The 21,926-nt window shown below is 36.8% G+C and overlaps 1 protein-coding gene across 1 annotated transcript in view; it reads right to left on the bottom strand.

The window, feature by feature from the left end:
* Window positions 1–21,926, bottom strand: part of LOC133219908 (serine-rich coiled-coil domain-containing protein 1-like) — a gene marked incomplete at its 5' end in the record, with an annotated part of 420,442 nt that overhangs the window by 264,170 nt on the left and 134,346 nt on the right. The gene's annotated exons all lie outside the window — the stretch shown is intronic.

The following is a 21,926-nucleotide window of genomic DNA, read 5'->3' as shown; positions in this document are numbered from 1 at the left end:
GTATGTATCACAGTAAAACAGAATTTCTGTAAAGTGAATTTAATTGAGTCTCAAATCTCTGTTTTCACTGACAAAAAGGCATAGAAATATTATTTTTGCCTGTTGTCTAAGTTCTGTTTTCCTTTACAATTATCTCTTCAACATATTTAAAAAAAATAAAAAAATATCCATTTCAAGGCAAGTTGCATCTAATTACATTAAGTGAATTTTGGCCAAAATCATGTAAGCAGCAGGAACACGACAACACCTAAATGACCCCATCTCCAGTATCTCAACTGTTCAGATGCTGTTTGATAGTCTGAGCCTACACAGTTACTGTGGTCTTTGGCACTGGAACAGGTAACAACCCAGGAGTGCTGCCATGACTGCAACAGACTATGTCATGAAGAGGCAGTCTGAAAAGGAAGACAATCAGTTTTATTTACTTTTTGTTAAGGTACTACAAATGGGAAAGACAGACAAACTTCCAGCTGACCAGATATTGGAAAACGACTTTTGGAAATAAAACCTGACCCTTTTTCTGAATTCAGCAAAACAGCCAAATAAAAGATCTGTACAAGGGAATTAGTTCATCTTAACATTAATTCATAATAAAGAAATAAGTTACCTGCATGTATATTCCCATAGCAGTCTTCAACTACCATCACATAATTTCTTAGAAACAGTTACTATTGTAAGGTAACATTTTCAAGTAATTTTCCAAGTACTAAAACTTACTTCAGACCCTCCTGCTACTTTAAAACAGAAGTTATCTTTTTTTCAAAGGCTTCCTAGTGAAACTGAATAATTATCGACTTTTTCCATTCATGACCCAGTCTTCATACCACTAACTGCATATGGTGCACCCTATCACCTTCTCCCTACGTACAAAAAAGCTTCCAAAAGCTGCCAAAAGCTTTTTAAGTCTATGTTGAAATGTAAGGATTTTAAGAAAGTCAAAACATGGTATATGAAGCTTCCTTAATGCCACCATTTTTCTTTTTGAGATATTTCATAGAACCACAGAATGTTAAGATGTCCCATCTTCCACTCCAGTAACTGAGACAAGTGGGGTCTGCTTTCTCTACAAGATCCTAGGTAGGAAAAATACGCCAAACAGATACTTCATTATCCTCCTTCTTTTGTAGGTAAACAAAACCCCTGCCACCTTTGCCTCTCTAAAGACCAAAGTTTTAGGTTTTTTTTATGAAACAAAGTAATTCTTGGTGGCTTTAAAAGATAGAATATAAATTAACAGTTTTTCTTACTGTTCATTGTGTTTATTCCCTCTCATTAACAGCATTAACAGCAAAGATGGAAGGTAACACGGATAAAAGCATGAAAAATTCTCATTCCTCGGGCTCACCCTGATTAATAAAAAGGCAAAAAGAGCTGTAGGCAATTTTTAAGTCAGATAACACATCACAGCACTGACAGCAACATTTATTGCAACCCCTTGCTCTCACATATGTGTCTGTGTGTGTGTGTTGCAAGGAGAGAGAAAAACTATGTGGAAGGACCCTTTCTCTATCATTTGCAGCTTCTTAGATTACTAATAATAGTAACTGAAGAATTTCAACAGCCTTTGTGAAAAGCATTAGGCTGTGATTCTATGATCAATAAAGCTATTCCTTCACATGGGATTAAGTTCACATGTAGTTTATATCTCAAACAGCTGCTAGTATAAAAAAGTGTCATTGATGGTACACTTTTTATATAGTAATAAAATAATAAGTCACCAAAAGGTGTTGAAATAGAGAACAGGCCTCAGCCAATCACATGCATGTAATACATTAAAGATAGAATAGGTAAGTGGAATATAACATAAAATAATAAGTGAAAAATGGACTTTCACCACTGAAAGACAGCTACTAGGAAAAATAGTTACTATAAGACTACTTGTATTTAAGAGTCAGTATAGGCTAATACATCTTGAAACATATGACATTTTTCACAATGTTCCTTCTCTGAACAGAAAAGTGTTAAAAAAAATTCCATAGCTTTGGCTGTGAACAGGTCAAAGTTACCATTTGTGACCATTCTCGTAGCCAATTCCCTATCAGTGACAGCACGGTGACCACTTGTGGTTCTTTGTTTAATTGCCAATTTCAAGCATTGTTGCTTGAACATTACCCTGAACAGTCATACTAAATCAAAAAGCAAAACTTACTGTTCCAGCTGGTTCGGAGGAATCGTAAATTAGCCAGTGGTGCCATGGCTTTTGTCACTAAAGAATCAATTTTGTCTAGGTGATAACATACTAATTCTTTTTCCTCCCCTATAGTCTGGACAAATTATTGTACAGTTTCATGAAGATGTTTTTTGTTTGTTTGTTGTTTTTTTTTCTCAGCATACATCTGAAACAGCCTACAACTGTCAGCATCGGCACTGCAGTCAGATTTACAATTTATATATGATTGTTTCCCTTGCTTCAGGCACTTACCCCACTGTGAATAACAACTTATGTTTGCAATAGAACTGTGGAGAAAAAAAAAAAGCTTCTTTTCTTAGGAAGACTTATAAAAATGCAAAGTCTTTTAATTCTGGTGTGCTTTGGGATTAAACTTAATCAACAGCAGCAGTTAGGCAATGAGAGCAAACGGATAACAAGTAGCACAAAAACCTGCTCTCCAGCATCTATTCTACCTAATTTACAGAGTACAGTAAGCTACAGAATTGACTTTATGGCAGCTATTTCCATAGAAATTGAGTCCCTCTTGGTTTGAGTCTCAGTTTGGAAGAAAATATAACATATACAGCATAGCTGGATCACATCACACTTGAAAATGCTTTGTGAAGCCCAGCTGTCTCTTGAGCAGTGGGTAAGAAAGCAGCTACAGTGTGATTCAACACTCAATAAAGTACCAAGAACTAAGGTACCAAAAAGCCACAACAAAATTAAATGCATTACTCTGCAGTCACAGTGGCAAATGGGTGTGACTAGCTCATTACTGGGTGAAAACCAGGGGGAACTTGGTGGGAATTAACACAAGTATGCACAAATACAAGTTTCATTAAGGGTTACAGTTCTGTCAAATCACTGTGAATTACAAAAAACAAAACCTCATGGAATTCCAGTGAACATTTAACAGTTTTCACATGGGACTCTTATACAAACCAAATTAGTTTTTTAATTATTGCATTATGATTTTTCTGTAAAACACAAAGGCAAAGTCCCATGCATACAGAAAGACTAGTACCTGGAATGAAAATGATGTCATTTCTGCTTTGATTTCTATCAGGATACAGTACTGTTGTGTGGATCAAGAAAGGCAAAGACAGGCCTGTCCCCAAGCAGTTTGCAATACTTTAATAGTTAGTTACTGCCAAGTCTGAATACATTTAATGAAAAAATCCCAACTTCTAAAAGTGCAATCACTTCATAACTCTTTGAAAGTGAACAAGATTTCAAATCTTAATAGAATTACAAGCCCCACTATAGTCATACCAGCTAATCCTACTCACAGCAGTGCAAAGAAACGTTTACTAGATCATAGCCAAAAAGGGTTATTACTCTTATATTTTAAAGTTTGAAATTCTTACAATCCCAAGTATTTTTCTTAAACTTTCCACCCCCAAGTTCTACAAGAGAAAAACTCTTCCATTTTGCTGAGTGCTGTATGATACTACTAATAAAAATAAGACTCCAAGCTTTGAGAGTATAGAATGAGAAACAGAAAACACACAAAAAAGTGAACCTCCTAGCCCACTGAGCTGATGAGTGCCAACAACAGGAAAAGAGCCTTAAAAATTGTATCTTCTTACTCCCATTTATTTGACTGGACCACACTGTAACCAAAACACTATAATTACCACCTGCATATGCATCAGAAAATCAAAACCAAATGTTTACAGGGACATAAGACCACCACAGAAATTCAGGATAAAGATTTTGCAAACACACTCAACTTTTTACCTTTATTTTTCAAAAGCATCTTTGGAAGGTATTTTAAGATACAGCATTAAACAGTGGCAGGTATCAGTTCATACTATATTAAAAAAATAGATTCTATTTCTTGGATTAGAAGAATTAAAAACAAACAAACAAACAAAATATAAAACTATTTTGATTAATTATTTTCTCTTTTATATGCTGCATCAAACAAAACTACAAATCCATTTCCAGGTACTCTTAAAGTTTTAAAATTTATATTTTAAAGCAATATGTAGTTATTATTTGCTATTATCATCCAATCATGCAGTAGGACTGCATGACAAGTAGTCATTTCCTTACTGATTGTATTTTCTGTAACAAATTGAGGCTACTGTAAAGACAGAACTGAAAGTATACAGGAACTTTTCTAGTCAAGTCTAAAATAAAAAAAAAAAAAACTAAAATAATAAAAAACTCCAATTCACACATTCATATATGATCCAGATGTGGCCATGCATGCTTTGAATAATGCAATACAATAAAACAATCATATGATCAACTTTATGAATAATATGGCCATAAAAACTGATGTCAATTTAACCCTCCAGCAACAATAACAAGAACAAAACAAAATCCTGAGAAGGTTATTGAAGTGGAAGAGGAGAGTTTACAGGTCATGGAAAGAAGGGCTGGCCACTTGGGAAGAATATAAGGCTGCTGCTAGAGGATGTAGGAAAGCTGCTAGGATGGCTAAGGCCTCCTTGGAATTAAAGCTGGCGAGAGGGGTCAAGGACAGCAGAAAGAGCTTTTTCAAATACATGGCAGATAAAACTAACACCAGAGGCAATGTAGGCCCGCTGATGAACGGGACGGGTGCCCTGGTGACAGAAGATACAGAGATGGCAGAGTTACTGAATGACTTCTTTGTCTCTGTCTACTCTGCTGGAGGCAGTCCTGAAGAGCCCTGTACCGCTGAGACCCCGGATGAAGATAGGTCAACGGAGCGTCTGCCTTAGTTGATGAGGAATGGGTTAAAGACCAGTTGAGCAATCTGGATATCCATAAATCCATGGGTCCAGATGGGATGCACCCGCGGGTGCTGAGGGAACTGGCTGAGGTCATTGCTGGACCGCTCTCCATCATCTTTACCAAGTCTTGGGAAACGGGAGAGGTGCCTGAGGACTGGAGGAAAGCAAATGTCACTCCTGTCTTCAAAAAGGGCAAGAAGGAGGACCCGGGTAACTATAGACCGGTTAGCCTCACCTCCGTTCCTGGGAAAGTGATGGAACCCTTATCCTTGGTGCCATCTTAAGGCATATCAAGGATAAGAGGGTTATGAGGGGCAGTCAACATGGCTTCACCAAGGGGAAGTCGTGCTTGACCAATCTTGTAGCCTTTTATGAGGAAATAACACGGTGGATGGATGATGGTAGAGCGGTGGATGTGGTCTACCTCGACTTCAGCAAAGCGTTTGACACGGTCTCCCACAGCATCCTCGCTAAATTGAGGAAGTGTGGTCTGGATGATCGGGTAGTGAGGTGGACTGTGAACTGGCTGAAGGAGAGAAGCCAGAGAGTTGTAGTCTATGGGGCGGAGTCTAGTTGGAGGCCTGTATCTAGTGGAGTGCCTCAAGGGTGGTACTGGGACCAGTATTATTTAATATATTCATCAACGATTTAGATGAGGGAATTGAGTGTACTATCAGCAAGTTTGCTGATGACACTAAGCTGGGAGGGGTGGCCGACACGCCAGAAGGCTGTGCTGCCATCCAGAGGGACCTGGACAGGCTGGAGAGTGGGCGGGGAATAACTTGATGAAATATAACAAGGGAAAGTGTAGAGTCCTGCATCTGGGCAGGAAAACCCCAGGTTCCAGTATAGGCTGGGGAACGACCTGTTAGAGAGCAGTGTAGGGGAGAGGGACCTGGGGTCCTGTGGAGACAGGGTGACCATGAGCCGACACTGTGCCCTTGTGGCCAAGAAGGCCAATGGCATCCTGGGTTGTATTAGAAGGGGGGTGGTTAGTAGGTCGAGAGAGGTCCTCCTTCCCCTCTACTCTGCCCTGGTGAGACCTCATCTGGAATATTGTGTCCAGTTCTGGGCCCCTCAGTTTAAAAGGACAGGGACCTGCTGGAGAGAGTCCAGCGCAGGGCAACTAAGATGATTAAGGGAGTGGAGCATCTCCCTTATGAGGAAAGACTGAGGAGCTGGGTCTATAGTTTGGAGAAGAGGAGATTAGGGGTGACCTTATTAGTGTATATAAATATATAAAGGGGGAGTGTCACGAGGATGGACCAGGCTCTTCTCAGTGGCAAACAATGAAGGACAAGGGGTAATGGGTACAAATTGGAGCACAAGAGGTTCCACTTAAACCTGAGAAGAAACTTCTTCTCAGTGAGGGTGGTGGAACAGGCTGCCCAGGGAGGTTGTGGATCTCCTTCTTGGAGACATTCAAAACCCACCTGGACACGTTCCTGTGTAACCTTATCTAGGTGTTCCTGCTCCGGCAGGGGGATTGGACTAGATGATCTTTTGAGGTCCCTTCCAATCTCTAACCTACTGTGATACTGTGATACTGTGAAAGGGAAGTAAAAACAAGCAGTAGTGCCATCATAAAAAGGCTGACACATCAAGCGCAGTGATTCATGCAGCAATTACAAGTATAGTTATTAATAAGCAATGGGTTTCGTCTTAATTTTTGTTACGGCTGCATCCAGAGTCTTATGCTAGCTTCTATAATGAACTAGCTCTCCCTCAACCCTTATGTCCTTAGATTATCACTGCTACAGCACTATGACCACCTAGACAAAACCTGGTATCAAAATATAAGACGCCCAACAGACAAGCCTAGGAGACAATACAAGCCCAATTTGATAAATCAGAAATTGTGATACAGGACCTTAAGCCTTACAGCAGCAAAACACACACAGACAAAATTAGTGCTATTGACTTGATTTTCCCACAAATATTTGAGCAAGAATAAATAGGCGATCTATTTTTCAAGATCATGCATGAAGCTGTCTGCAGTTATAGAGTGCTGCACAGATCCACACGCCAGTCTTGCATCCGATACAAAAAAGCAGTTTTCCTCAAACTGTTAAAGTTCAACGTATTTGCTTTAATTTCCAGATTCAGTTACTTTCTCAGATTCCACAACTGTGGAGAAATATTCAGGCCAATTTTGTGCAAGATTACTGTAAAGCAGGACTACACGTTCGTGTTTGAAAGATCCCACTTGCACACCTTCTATTAACAATTATAGCCTTTTTTTTCCCTAAATGGACACCGTAGATATGGCATTGACATTGTCTTCAACTGCATTCTCCTTTACTTAAATGAACAGTATTAATAAGATCTTTCAAGATGTGATACTGGTTACTGTTCTTTAAGACAGCAATTGTTAACACATCAGCTATAAAATACTTCATCAGCCACAAGAATTTACCTCATCTACGTTGTGCTTTCTCTAAGTTTACTAGCTGAAAACGGAGATGAAACATGTAAAGTCTTGAATTAAACTGCTTATAAGCCAAGCAAATCAGCATTATTTTTTTTTTAGAAACAACTGCAAGTTAGAAAAATACTATCCTAAACCTTAAACAAGGATATAAACGTATTTGTTTCAAATACTTCTCTCACAGAAGTGGCATGAGAGCTTTCTCCTGGAGTAGCAAGAATTACCTTTCCCAAGAGCCTACAGAACAAAATGGATTAGATAGATTATTCCTGCACTTCTACTTTCATTAAAACACACTGCCACATCATCGCCTCTCATTGGAATGCTCATGACGCAGCTGGCAGAGTTGTGCTGACACACACAAACAGAGGACAGGAAAATGAACACAAACCAATCAAGTCTGGTAAACAAAGAAAGCACGCAGTTTATAACCTTGCAGGTTTTCTTCCTTTATCCCTTTATAAAGCAACCACATTTACCACTTTCATGGTGTACATGATTTAAAATGCTGCTAGGTTTTGCATGGGTACACAAACAGAATTTCAAAGTCTGTTCCAAAATGTCTGTTTGAAACAGTTGGTTTGTGTTGGTTTGTTTGTTTCTCTCCATAACTTCTCCCCTGTTGGTTTGGGATTTTTTGGGGGACTACCAGTATTCATTGAAGGAATAACTCTGGCTAAACAAAATGCAGTACAAAAAGTAACAGTGTTATGAAAATCCCATAGTAATAATGAACAAATGATTCCACACCACATATCATATAAAGCTTTATTTGGGGAATTTTTCTTTACTTTTGAAAGTATCAAAAGCACTCACTGACTGTTTTTCTCCCCTACCACATGAAATGCTGATGTTATGCACTTTGTCCTTTAGGCTTCTAAGTGGAGATGTTTAAGTGCATTGCCTGTCAAATGCTTCTTCTCTTGGTTTGCGAGTTCCCTTCCCTCTGTGTGCACAGGGACATTCGTGGGATGTGATTAATGTCAGTACTAGCCATTTTTGCACATAGATTTAACAGCACGTGCATTAGGCAGAGTGCAGGAATCATCAACCCAGCACATTCCAAATTGCAACTGATGTTTATTGACGGTTTCTGGCATTAATTAAACCTTCCACAGCTAAGTGTTTACAGCAATTTTACAGATTGCTGTCCTGAGAAATGAGTTTCACAGCTCTGGCATAAGAAGCATACAGTACAAATGTAATGAAAGGGTCTTCTTCAAGCTGCTCCAGCAACTGCAAGGGGCAGATTTTGATCATATGCTGGTTAAACGAATAAAGAAAATAAGCACATTAAATAACTGTTGCCACCATGGAAATCAACGTATCAAACTTTAAAACAAATAGGCTGAAGTCTTATTCACTGACAGCAACAACATATGATCCCTGTACCACATATACCTAGCAATACTGAAAATAACCCACAGCTGCCATTCTTTGAGTCATTCCCAGTGTGACGTTATGCCAATTATTCAGTAAATTATTTGTCTGTTTTGACAAGTATTTTGGAGAGAACCATCACTCTGGGTTTAGCACTCCCAGCACAGGACAAACACGTGACTTGCTTTTGTCCTGCATTCATACGTAGCCCATCAAGGGTGCATACTCACATGCACACTCTGGAAGAGATTACCCTGCCTGTCCATCTATTCTTACCCTGTACAACCTTCCTTATTACAACAGTCAATACTAACTAATCTAAGCAAGAGTTAGAAAATAGGAAATTTTATAAGCCTGATGAAAATCACTGGGCAGATGCAAAGGGCCTCAGCTGGCAAGAGGTTTCAGCATGACCTTCAAGCTTAAAACCAGCCAGATGGGCAGCTGGCAGGCAGACTACTGTGCAGTGCCTTCTGCCTAACCTAGCCACGGCACACAGTGCCTTCAGCCCAGGTAACGCTCAGGAATCCAGAAGAATGTTTGAGGACTGTATGGGAAAGTGGGGCTTGGAGAGTTACAGAGAAGCAGGGAACTTCAGTGAAAGCCTGAAAGACATGGGCAGAATAGGATGTAACAGTATCACTTGTGAAAAAGTTTCAGTCACTGCAGCAGTCTCTCAGATGCACTGTAAGGACTTTTTCATAGGCAATTACTTGCTCAAGCATGGACCAAAAGGCACTTTCACCCATCATGAACCTGCTTTCAGCAAAAGCCACAGCATGGGTTTTGCCAGTAATTGACACTGGAAAATGACTGAAGTAGATACCTTTTTACTGTGAACCGAGGTTTATCACTCATGCCCTTCACTCTTATCCACTCACCTCAGTTGAGATATTGAAAATTAAATATCAAGTATGTAATAATTAATTCAGTAAGACAAAACCAACACACTTCAGTAAGCATTATCATGATATTACAAATACTTTTGCACATCTAATCAAGGCTCACAAATAATGTTCTGCAGCTTTGTACTACTGTGTCTAAGCAGAAGAGTTTTGACCATTTAGAAACTTTCCCAATGCTGGGAGTTTGACTTCATGAAAGATGTGTGGCTGTTACAAATTCCACAGCAAATCACTAGGATGCTGATGTTTCGATTTCAATTGATAAAAGTAATGAAATATGTAGCAAAATATTTGCAAAACATTTTCATTGCTGCCTAAAAGTTGTACTTTTCCAAGCACCTGCAAAAAATACTAACGATTCTTACACTGTACAAGGAAAGTAACCTTTACATTCTAGGTTTTGGTAATGCACATGCACAAAGGGGTTCTAGCACAAAGAATCTAAAATAAATTTTTAATTACTATTGCTAGGATCATTACGAGATCTTCAGGAAAGAGTACTAAAAAAAGGTCTGTCCTTTTTATATTCTTTTAAAAAATACAATTTCTCACCATTTAAGGAAACAGGGAACTAGATGTCTATTTCCCACTGGCATACATCATAAGCAAACCATGTTGCTATGGTCCCCAGATTACTGCTATAATGGAACCAAAAAGATGACTTCTAATCATGACCATAAGCAGCTGTCATATAAAACTGTTCAAAGAGGGGAAATAACATATGAAACAGTAATACCTTCATGAAAGCATAAAAACTATGTTATAGAAGTCTAAGGAGACACCCTGATACTATCTAACAGAGTTTTCCAGGCAAAAGAGGAATAAATTCTAGTTTTGCCTCAAAAGAAGTGAAAAAGAGAGGAAAGTGAGTTCTCCTCATTTGTGTTCTTCTTAGTGCAATTCATTTCCGTTCTAGTCTTAGCTTGTTCTCCTCAGGCACTACAGACATCTTCCATGGCATCTGACCCTATATATTCAGATCAGCTCCAATCATCTGCAAAGTTTTACCTGCTCCTCAGGTTACTACGTTCCATTTATTGTCTGTTTTACTGATTTACTGATCCTGATGGCAGTCACTACATACACCCTTAAGTAGAAGGAAAATGCACCAGACACAGACTTAGTCAAGGAACTTACACACAACACACGGAGCAAAAGAAACAGGCAACATGAAGAGATCATTAGTTTATGAGTGGAAATTAAAATGAGTTATAATGGAACTATATTCAGAAGACCACCTTTGGTTCAACATCTGGTCTGTCAAACTCAGGTGGTATCCCTGAAGCTTTGCTTTCTTAGGCTGGTGTAATATGTGTAATCGTTACGTGGTTAAAGAAGTGACCAAATAGTGAAGTCTATTCCACTGATATGATACAAAAACTTTCACAGGAAAAAGAAGAAAAAAAACCCAAAACCAAAACCAAACCAACTAATCAACCAAACAAAAAAACAACATCCAAACAACCCCACAAACAAAACAAAAAAACCTAAACATTTTGTGGTTAGGATAATTAAGAATAGAACGTAAATGCTACAAAGCTAAACTTCTGACACAAAATTATTTGTTCTATTTATCTGACTTCAACTCCTTTCTTTTCATATGCACTAGATCTGAAATTACTCTTTCCCATTCATTTCCACTGATGTTTTCTCCTTGTAGACCTGTTCCTTCCTTACTTGTACCTGTTCCTGGTCCTTTGTCTCCCTGCTACATAATTACTAATAACCTTGGTTCTTTCTCTGACAATGAGAGATTTTGCTCTTCCCTTTAGACTTCAGCTTATGATATGACCCTTAAATCCAAAGTCTCTCCTTTTTATAGCAACTTCAGTTTCAGGGGCAGTCACAACAACTGGACACTAAAGTGCTAGGGTTGGCACCCTTTGCAGAGTTCTTACTAAATTAGTAAATACGTCACAGGAATGAGAAAAAGCAGAATTCATTTCACTGCAAAAGTTATCTTTGAACCAATACTTTTATGGCCTTAGAACATTCTGGTGCATGAAAATACAAACTCATAGCATCTTTATTAACCTCTTTACCTTTTTTCTTTTGCTCCCCACAGCAAGCAGACCACCCATTTTCTCCATCACAGAATAACTTACAAGCTGTGTACATCAGCTTTGTATTATATTATAACCTAATTGTGCATCTAGACTTTTAAGTCAAGGTCAGCAATCCCCAGAAGGCACGGTAATGCCCTCATTTTATGCTTAATCTTACAACCGTTGCCTCATATAGGACATTTCTATTTCTCTGTCTGGCTGAACTCAAGGCAGCTATTCTGCAGCTAGGTCTGTTTCTGTAGCTGGGACTCCATAAAATCATCAAGAAAACAGGACTTAACAGTCACATTAACAACAGAGCTGTATTGCCTCCTCCACACTGCTGGTCTTCACCCTACTTTCTTACACCTTCCCTGCCTCCAGAACTCCTCTACATTCAGCAAAGCAGCCTGCACAGCTTAAGACTTTTTAGGAAAGTTGGGTAGACTGGGAAGGCTGAGGATGGGCAAGATCTTGGGAGGGGACACAGCCAAGGCAGCTGACCCAAACCAGCCAAGAGGATATTCCTATCATATGATGTCTGCTCAGCAATAAAAACTAAGGAAGGAAGAGGTAGGGGGAGGGCATTCATTATTTGCAACATTAGTCTTCCATAACAAACACTACACATACGGAAGCTGTGCTCCCCAGAAAGTGGATGGACACTGCCTGATGATAGTAAGTTGAGACTAAATCTTTCTTACAACAGTCTTAATTATTAAGTTACATGTGATATAGTGTAAGTATCTCTTGCGCTCTAGGAAAAGTCAAAATACTACAAATTTAATTTAACAAACATTTTTAGTAATGCATTTTCAAATAAAGAAAAAAATAATGTTCCAAATCCAAACCACAGCAGCTTTGATGTTGCCTTTCCAGAGGAATCTTTAAATTGGACATGAGAGATCCAAAGTCAAAAGGGAGACATGGAGTTGTGCTGTACTGTACTTCTCGCATGCACACTTTCCTCTTACATTTTCATTTATTTTGCAATACAAAAAGGTAGTCACCAGAAATTCAATGTTCTATACCAATGATTCTTACCAGATTGTCTTGCAATACAGGTCACGTAGTTCATATACTACCCTCTGTTATGTCTGCTCTTGTGTTTCAACTGACTGCTTTACACAGATGGTTTCTTTATCCATCTCTGAATTTCTGTTCCTTACAGTTAGTGAGCAGTAATATCAGGAAGTTACTCTACAAAGAACAATAATTCTGATTTCCCCAAGTGTGCTGTGTCATTACAATCTGCTAGGTTAGCACATCTAGCTTATCACTTCATTCCCTGTCCAAAATGGAAGCTTTAAAATCACCTATATCCTTTAGACTTCTTTTGCAAATGTGAACCATAAGCACAACTGTCGTGTTTTACTCAGAAGCGCAAATGACAGGACACTTCACAGCAATATCAAACTAAAAACATCTCCGAAAAATCTGGAGAAAAACGTCAACACCTTCCTGCATGCTTGAAAAAAAATATTATTATTTAGACAATTCAGGATGTTACAAAATTAATTTGTCTAGACTTTGTAATCTACCGTGAAACTTTTCCATACTGATGTGGTATTAAAGAACATGTTCCTTAAAACATGCTTTGCCACCTGTATGGTGGCAATCAAGTGTGCTCAGACATAATTTCACACACTGCAATTAAAAAAAAAAAAAGGTCATTTATATTGTAGTAGTTTTGTAGCATTTGTTTTGTATGTGCAAGACACAATTTTTATGTAGTAGTTTTGTAGCATTTGTTTTGTATGTGGCAGACACAAAGTTTTACTATTAGGGAGATCGTAGCTTTCTAAATCCAGGTAATTTTGAACTCTACCATACAAATGTATTGACCTCTTATTTGTTCCTTAATAATTACAGCCTTACAAACTGCTGGGCAATCTTTGCTGTCTCTCAGAAGGGATAACTTGCCCTCAGCAGAAGCTTTGCTCGAGTTGAACTTTATCTTAATTAATGCTTTTCTCACAGGATATTTTGTTTTGGCCTTTCTTAAAAAAGTGTTTAATGTGTTGTCAAAATGAATCCATGTAAAGCACAACTTTTTGGTTGGTTTTTAAGGTCTTCATGCTTCTGCAGCAACTTCTGGAAGGAAGGTGAAAATTTCCAAGGCTTAAACCTGGATTTAGCTAACAAGGAAATAAACGCTGCGCTTAGATGAAAAAAAAGGAAACAAAATCTGATCTGCATAACAAACAATAACTACATTAAAAGAAATAAACTGTCATCAGAAGATTAATTTCTCCCTCTTTTGTGGGCTGGGATGGGGAGAGGGGAGGTAGAAAAGTGGCTAATGCAAGTAGAAATTTTATCACAGCCAAGTGATGAAACACAAGCAGAAACAAAGGCAGTCTTCACTAAGGCACTTTCCCACAGGGGTGCTTTATTTTGCAGCCTTCATTTTGCTTCAAGGTTTTGTAATTATATTTCCATAATTTAGTCATATAAACAATATTATGATTTAGGTAATTCTCCTTAATTTTATCCAAAAAAAAAAAAAAAAGAGCAGATTTGAAATTTTCACTTAGTCTAATAGCTGGCTTATTAAAAATGTGTAGCAGAACTAAATGATAATAGGATATCCTTGCTTTTCAATATTTCTTTTAGAAACAGCTTTTACGTATCCTTGGGACAGAGCTCCTTGAACAATAGGGCTCTCTTCACTGTAAAGTGATATTGAATTTGAATTCATATATATGGTTGGTGGATTTGGTTGTAATTCAAAGACTACATAAACATAATGTTATTGTTAATCATTTAAATAAAAGAATTTGGGAGCTCCTTACCCTATTAAAAAAGAAAAAGAAAAAAAAAAAGGCTGCTCCCTATCAGATTTCCTGATCAGCACAGAAAAGGCTGATGTTTAGCCTTGGAGACAGGTTTTTACAGATTTTAAATAAATTTCATATTAGTTACTGTTGAATAAACTATTCTTATTGATTAAGATGTCTAGCAGTATCTTTCCAAAGCATCCAGGTCTGCACTGAGACTTCTAAAGAACTTTAACAGATTACATACTTGAACAGGTTTTTGAGGGCCTTTTTCATCTTCTTTGGGGTTTAGTTGTTTTGGGTGTATGGGTTTGGGGATTTTTGTTTGGGTTTTTTTATAAGGTGCAGCTCTGGATTAAGTAATTAAGCTCATGCATAATCCATTTTTCAGACTCTGGAATCACCCAATAATTTCTAATAACTTCCATGAGACTCACAAATAGCAACTGCATTTGACGACTTACTCAATTTTCAAGGTAAGGACCCAGAATCCTAACTTTAATGGGGGGAGGGGTGAAAGGAAGGGAAAAAATCCAAATCACTTAGTCCCCAAAACTTGGCTGCATGATAAATTCACACTCTTAAACAAAAAAAGAGGAGAAATATGAGTTAAGCACTTTATTTCCTATAGCATCAAGTTAAAATAACATTGACCTATTCACAGCACATCATACTGTCACCAACTGAATTAAATTTTAGGAAGCCAATGAACAAGAATTGTTGCTGTCAACTTGTCAAGTAAAACTAAATTAAATGAAAACCTGAAGCATAAGCACAGAATTAGAGGCATTTAAAAAATAAATATGAATACAATAAATTAAGTTACAAGAAGTGAAGGATATCTTTTAAAAATCAGGAAAACCATAACCTTGAGATTGGACAACAGGTACTTTGTGATCCTTGCCCTCCCCCCCAGAAAAAAAAGAAAGAAAAAAACAAACCACCAACAATCCTAATTCCAGTGAACATAACACTCTATTTTTATTTACATAAGCATTTAAGCAGATATTATTACAGATATGTAACTTTTCTGTTACAGACTGAAGCCGATCAAATAATTACTTAAGTTGATCAATATACCTTTTATGTCTTATTAATAGAGTAACTTTCAATTAAACTTTCTATGATTAAAATTGTGGGAAGAAACAATGCAAATGTTTTATTGCAGCACTGCCTTCAGTCATTAATTCATCTTAAGACAAAAAGTCCTGAACCTACAGTGGTTGAAGCCAATTAAAGTTGATATATTATAAATACTGAATTTGTAACACATTTGATCTTGGGCACCACAGTGTGAATCTAAATGTTATCAACCAGGATCAGCACATCATCACTGAAGTTTCAGATGCAAAACAGGACAGAAACTATATTTAGTTTTACACAGGTGAAGAAGTAATTTAAGTACCATATTCTTAATACCACATCAGTATTAAAGTGGACGGATAAACTTTCAAGCACTTACAATTTATATTAAAGTGGAAGGATAAACTTGAAAGCACTTGCAATTTAAGAAATATAGGCTTTAGAGTCACAGGGATTTAGTCACACGATAATTATTCCTTCTATGCATTATTACATAGCATTAATTATCTAATCACAGGATTTTAATGTTTTCTTAAGCTCCATGCAAGATGAAATATCTGGGGAAAAAGCAAACCCATACATGGTTTTGCAAGAGTGAAGAAATGGGCAAGCAGAAAGCATGAAAGTAGAAAAGGAAAACAAAAAGTCTTTTTAATGGTTAAAAAAAAAGCTTTAAAAAGTTATTTAAATAAATCTTAGGAAATTCAGGGAACCGTGGAAGATCCTAATGAAGGAGATACAGTCATTGCTTATTAACTAAATATATAAAGCATTCCAGGTATTCACTAAGAACACTAGACGGTAACTGCAGAAAGCTTATCAGCAGCTATACTTGTATGGACTTTGCTTTGTAATAAAGAATTGCTGTATGAACTGGGATATTTCAGTAGATCAATACAGTTACCATAGATGCAACAGCACTGACAATTATATCAGATGACCATATGATAAGAAAGTCATGATTAAAACCTTGATGTTTGGTGAAGGAAGACCATAGAATAACTTCACCAGATTAAAAAAAATAATAATCTGGATTCATATAAATGTGTAAGAATACATCTCTTATAAGAAGTAACACTAGCACAGGCCCCCATTTTGTCCCAGACAAGCAAGCTGGCAGCTGAACAAAAAATAATACAGATAAGCAAACTGAACCAACAGGTTTCTGCTAACATTTCTTCACCATGAAGAACAAGATCAATGGCATGAACAAGATCAAACTCCTAGAGCACGTATGAGTTTTAATTACTTTGCTTACGTAAGAAAAACTGCTGAATTGTGTTTTTCAAATTCATATACAACGTATGTACACCAAGTATGGTTACAGATAAATTACCAGCTATATAGATTTTGGTTGCATATTAAAAAGAAAGTCCACAGAGAATCCCAGCACTCAGTATTAAGCATACTGTATTTTGAAGTGTGCCCAGGCGACCTTCATTTTTTTCACAATAGCTCAGTTAAATGTTTTTCTTTTACATTGCTATAAAGTCTTAACACTAGATTCACACTGAATAGACAGGAAGCAAAGGCAGCTAATTTGCATTCCAGGCCTTTTTGAACACAGAATGACACATTTTCTCAGTCAAGCAGGAACACAGCTACAAATCAGATTATCTCTAGATGCCTGTATTTCGCTTGTTCAACTAAGAAATCCCTACATATATATGAGAAGCCATTATATGTTCTTAGAAAGCAATAAAGCTTAATGGGATAAATGGATTAGAAGTTAGGATTATTAATTACGTGGAAAACATATTTCTATATAATCACGTATGAAAGAACCCAGAAGATCTGGCTATCCAAAAGATATTCTGGTTTTAATTTCCTTCTGAAAATTCAAGACAGCTATGCCGTTTTGGACTTCTTTATTATAACATATTATTTTAAAGCAAAACTGATTGGACTTCCTTTCCTAATCTCTTCTACCCTGCCAAATTCCAGTCCTCTAAGCTAAATTCCAGAGAATACATTTTATATACCCAAATAAAGGAAATTTGCAAATCACTAAGCATCATGTGCAATGACCTTCGATCTTCTTTTGAATTTGCAGTATGGTTCATTTTAGTCAAGCTGTTTAAACATTTGTGCTATAATGCATCAAATTAAGGCAACCAGCTGTGATGTTTAATTTAAGCTAAAAGTTTATGATCTACAACTACACAATACCTTAGAGAATAACTGATATTTCATGTTACTAAACTAAATGCAGCTATAAAATGGTTACACACTTCTCCAAGTTTTACTCAGAGCACATTGTCACTTAAATGGTGGGTCTTTAAAGAGCACAATAAGTCAGTCAGTGTTACAGAGAAAAAGTGAACAACCAGTTCTAGCCTTTGTGGAATACATAGATTTGAAGCCTTCTGGTCTAATGTGCAATTAGATTACTCCTATATTTTATCCTTCATCATGTGCACTGGAGTTTTTCCATTTGTAAGAAAGAGAGGATTAGGAGACGTCATTAACTATTTTGTCATAGTGCACCATTTTTAGCAGTTATTTTGTCCAAACAGACATGGTATATAGAGATGAGTAACTGGAACAAAACCAACAACTACAACAAACAAGCATGTATTTTCTACCTATGAAGCAGTCTTGGAAAAAAAAAAACACCACCAAAAATCCCTCCAACAATAGTTAAACATTTGTGTTGCTCTTGACAATGGCAATATATAAAAGGAGAAACAAATGACACTTCCTGAGTAAGTAGCAATGCCTTTTAGACTGTCTTGAGAGATTAATAATGGAGAGAAAAACTATCGTATGGCTACATATCAGATGTAAAAAGTGTGGTGACTAAACATAATGGAAGTTGAAACTTCAGGTTACCCATCTAGAAAGCAAAAAAGTCAGCTTATCATACTGATACGGCAAAAACATTGTGCGTAGTAACTAGCTGCCTTCTTTGCTCATCATCTTTTGGCTGTTCTTTTAAAAACTATAAGCTATAGATGTGACTGTTTATAAACAAAGCATACATAAGGCACATGCTCCACCTAGATAAATTGGTAACTCTTACTGACAATAACAATAGCCTACAGTAAACTAGAAAGCTAATTTTCATTGATTCCAAGCTCTTCTAATATTTTTGTAGTTACAACTGACTTTAGAAATCTTCTGCAAGCGTCAAAACACCTAGACAGCACCAACAAAATGAAAAACAAGATCTTTGTGCTTACTGCAGCCTTCTGGTAACAAGCTGTATCATGGGCATGAGCAGAGAGATTCCAATATGAGAATGGTCCATGATGGACAGAGCTCCACAACACGGGTGTACTGGAGCCTCTTAGTTACTTTTTCCTAGCATAGGATCTACATGAAGGCAGGCAGCAAATGCTTAATTTAATTTTATTGAAACAAATAGGTTTTAGATTCATTCTATTTGGGTTAGTGCAGCTTAGTTTACTGGAAACTGGGAAATTACTACGACATCAACAAAATCTATTAGAAGTGGCTTCAACTAAAAAGACAAAAACACTCAAACCCACAAACCAAAGTTTTTCTTATTACTGCAAGAACAATGAGAAGCTATCCACCCTTAACCTAAAAAATTAATAAAAAAAATCCAGAATTTTTAAATAAATGCTAATAAAACACACTCCCATTTTTATTTCTCTAAACTCATTTCAATAACCTCTCTCTTTCCCTGCCATATTTCAATCTTGCATGATTGCAGTTGACAATTTCATGAAAGGCCTGTGCAATTGAGAAAGTCATGCTGCTTGAAAGCTTGTAACTACTCCGACATCCTTGTGATAAAAAACCCCACAAAACAATTATTAACATCTAGTGATGGATGAAAGCAATCCCAGAATTTGCTACTTGCAACCCCTTGCTGTTTGATACCAGTATGGATTTAGAGGAGTCTACTGGATTAACATTTGAAAACTGGAGAGTACCTGGTACCACATAATGTCTGTTTTCCACAACAATATTTCAAAAATCATTCCTTAGGACTCAGAAGAAAAAAAAAATAAAACTCAAAATGAACAAATCCAACCTCAGCCTAAAATGGTTTTTAATGTTCTAAAAAAATAGCTTAAAGGATTTTAGGAGTGAAAAACTGGTGATAAATACTTGGCTTGATCTTTAATAACACAGTTATGAAGTGACAATCATTAAAGCACTCATATGAAAGTTTATGCAAACCATATGCCATCTGTACAATTTCAAACAAGCACTGTAATTTCACAGTGAGAACTAGAAACTGTGAAAAAGTAAAGTACTTTGTGGATACAAGATGTTGGAAGGCATAGCTCTAATATCTACAACATTTTCAACTGATTACAGTCTTCAATTCAAGCAGACAGTAGTTACAATCCAGAGAGGAACAAAACCACTCAACAAACTACAAAATAAAGATCCACAATAATCATACTTAAGCACAACATACTTGACAGTCAATTCCTCCTTTGTTTGCCTGCCAAATACTGAAGTCAGAATTTTATGTTACTCTGGCAACAATAAATTAGATTAAGTGCCTGTAAAAGTAAGATTTAAATTCTATTACAAGAATATACTGCATCAAGAGTTGAAAAGAAAAAAAAAACCTCTAGACTATGAATCCATAATTTACAGTTTTCAAGGTAAAAATAATAAAAAACCCCAACACATTGCATTTTAAATCAAATGCTTCAACTCTGCTATTATGCTTAACAAACACCTAGGAAATGTTAATTATATGTGGATTTTGTTCTGCTTTTTACTCTTACAGAGTGTTTCAACATCAATAGCACTTTTCTCAGTGGCTATGTAAATGTTAGGAACAGGTACTAAAAGAACAATGGCCATTTCTTGCAGAAGAAATAAACTGTGTCAAAAACTTCCTGGAGACACTGGTATCTTTAAAATTCAACCAAAGCTTGGTCCATAGATGACAATGAATGATTGGTTCAAAAATTTTCCTGTGATTTTTCCCAAAGATGCTGAAATAAAAGTAGTTTTTAAAAGGTGAATGTACCTTTTAGAAGTTGTCCGCAAAACTGTCTTATCCTACCCTACACTGGTGGCCCAAATTGGTAGGACATACAGGGATAAGCATTAGAAAATGTAAAACTGACTTGTGTATCAAAAATTATACATCACATGTAACTCTGAAGTGTTGCTTACAAATGGTGGACTTGGTGGAGTATGACTTGGAATTTGTATTTTACAGCAACATTATTGTGCATGTGTTACGGTATTTTCTGGCAGAAGAAACTGAGAACCTGTCAACATTGATAGATGCACATGTGAAAAACTGAACAATGCTATGGAAGAAATATGTCTTCAGTTATCTTGAGATCTCTGCAAAAGTAGTGCATTAATTTATCTTCTGTTTTGTCTGGTGGAACAGGAAACACAAAAATAAAGTTTTCTGAAAAAAGTTCATATTCAGCAATTTAACATTTTACTAGAAACATTATCCAGCAAGGAGTAGTCATGTTCTGTATTCTGCTCCAGAGCTGCTTTGCTGACTAGCAAAGTTTTTCCCAGAAAATCTCAAGAAACTAGCAATTCCTAATGAAACTCATGCAAAACTGGCCAACATGCATTTTAAACAGAAACACACATGGATTTACAGCTTTAGAACTGTATCCCATAGAACTCCTGTGAAGAAAATCCCTCTTTATCCTAAGGTTTCAGGACACTGCCAAGTGCCAAAGTACTTAAGCAGTTTGTACATTCAGTAGAAATTCCCACAGAATAATGGAAATACTGCACTTTCTTATTTTTAAAATAAAAGCTCTGATTGCTTTTGGGCTTTTATTTCTGTTCAAGAGATTAATATATTACTTTTTAATTACATGGAAGGCTATGGTTTGGCACGTACGGAATATGTTTTTTGAAGAAAAGCATTGTCTTCATGCTTACTTTTCATGGTTAAAAAGCCCTTTCAGACATGAAGTGATTCATTGAAAACTACTACAGAAGTAGCTTATCAAACGTACACCCAAACACAGAAAGCATCTATTCTTCATGAGAAAGCTTCAGTACCCCTTACTGGCTTGCTTATCATTTGCCTTTCTATTTTTTGAGGACAGCAAGAAAGCTCTGTAAAGAAGTGGGAACCAGCTCCTTGCTCCATTAGAGATGGCCTTGAGACCTCTAGCAAGCTTCTGGTGAAGAGGACAAGAGGAGTCACAAACCCTGAGATGAGCAATATTGGTTTTAAACACCTAACATGGTCATTCCAATGTACAATAGGCATTTCCAGGTCTAATTTAAATGTACAGGCTAATCTGCCTATGAGACGCATCACGGTGAATTGGTAATACTGATATGCAAATTTCATTCTCATTTACAGATCTGAAAGAAGAATAAAAATTTCTTTGGAGAACATATGAATACTTATGAGACATGTTAGTACATATCATTACCCATGGAGTTGCTGTTAATTTCTTAATTCCACATTAACAGGAGCAAGGAAATGGAAAGTGAC

This window comes from Neopsephotus bourkii, unplaced genomic scaffold (assembly GCF_033783945.1).
Source record: "Neopsephotus bourkii isolate Nb327-2 ecotype Australia unplaced genomic scaffold, CSIRO-AGI_Nbou_v1 NB_1384, whole genome shotgun sequence".
In the NCBI taxonomy this organism is placed as follows: domain Eukaryota; kingdom Metazoa; phylum Chordata; class Aves; order Psittaciformes; family Psittacidae; genus Neopsephotus; species Neopsephotus bourkii.
This window is presented reverse-complemented; position numbering and strand designations above follow the sequence as displayed.